Source organism: Octopus bimaculoides, chromosome 4 (genome assembly GCF_001194135.2).
Source record: "Octopus bimaculoides isolate UCB-OBI-ISO-001 chromosome 4, ASM119413v2, whole genome shotgun sequence".
Taxonomy (NCBI): domain Eukaryota; kingdom Metazoa; phylum Mollusca; class Cephalopoda; order Octopoda; family Octopodidae; genus Octopus; species Octopus bimaculoides.
Genome location: NC_068984.1, coordinates 49347295 through 49348676, shown reverse-complemented (window position 1 = coordinate 49348676; position 1382 = coordinate 49347295).

The following is a 1382-nucleotide window of genomic DNA, read 5'->3' as shown; positions in this document are numbered from 1 at the left end:
GCCTGAAAGCCATTGTTGTTGTTTATGTAGCATTCTGTTAAGACCTGTAACTTATACAAAGATTGTTAAAAAGAAGTACCAAAGTGGTATAAGTACTAGGGTTAATGTGTTCAATTAAAATTTTTGAAGGCAATTCCCTAGCATGGATACAGACTAATCCCTAAGTTGTAAATGACTACTTATTTCCATTTCCGCCCCACCTCTTCAACTTTTACCCCATTCGTATTTTGCTGCTATCACGTTCTTTCTTTCTTCCTTCCTCAGTCTGTTTTTTTTTGTTCTCCTACTCTACTTTGCTTGAGCTTTCAGTCCTTTTATACATTTTCTCTTTTTGCTACGTTTACTTTCTTTTGTTATCCTTCTCCTTTGCTCTTTTTCTCATACCTCTCCCTATTGCACTTTCAATCACACTTGTTTCATTCTTCACAAAGGCGGCAAGCTAGCAGAAACGTTATCACGCCGGCCGAAATGCTTTGTGGTATTTCGTCTGCCGCTACATTCTGAGTTCAAATTTCGCCGAGGTCGACTTTGCCTTTCATCTTTTCGGGGTCGATTAAATAAGTACCAGTTACGCACTGGGGTCGATATAATCGACTTAATCCGTTTGTCTGTCCTTGTTTGTCCCCTCTGTGTGTAGCCCCTTGTGGGTAGTAAAGAAATAACACTTGTTTCATTCTTCCCTTTTTACCCCTTATCTTATCTGCCTCCCTCTCTCTCTCCCCCTCTCCCTCTTTAACTCACTCTTTTTAAAGCTGTTTTCACTCTAATGTTTCCTTTATCTTTTTCTTTTTTTTCTTTCTCTCTGTTCTTTTATTCTTTTCTTTTTCTCTTTCCCTTGCTATTTGTCCTGCTCTGTTTCCAACTCACTCTTTCTCATTTTCTATATCACTTTTCTTTCATACTCTTTCATCTTTTCTTTCTCTCACTATTTCTCTGTTTCACTTAGTCCGCTTTTCTGCTTCTTTCCTTGCAGTTATTCTTTGTCCAGCCACATTCTAAACTTCTTTCTTACCTTCATTTCTCCTCCACCTCTTCTTTCCTTTCCTCCTTTTCTCATATTTTCCCACTCTTCCCTGTTTCACAATGTTTCATTCTTTCTACCACTTTTTCCCACCCTCTTTCAACCTCCCTCATTATCTCTTGTCTTGCTTTTCTTTATTTTCACATTATAGCAAGTGCTTTGCTTTTCACTCTTTCATTTTTTTCCCCTCTCCTCATTCCTCACTCTCTGCTTCTCTTCCTCCTTTTCTAATATTTCTTTTCTCTAATTCTCTTGTTATTTTAATATTTAATCTTTTGGTCACTTTTCCTCTCTTTCTCTACATCTATTTAAAAAAACAATGTCTACTTACCACATATATATATATATATATATATATATA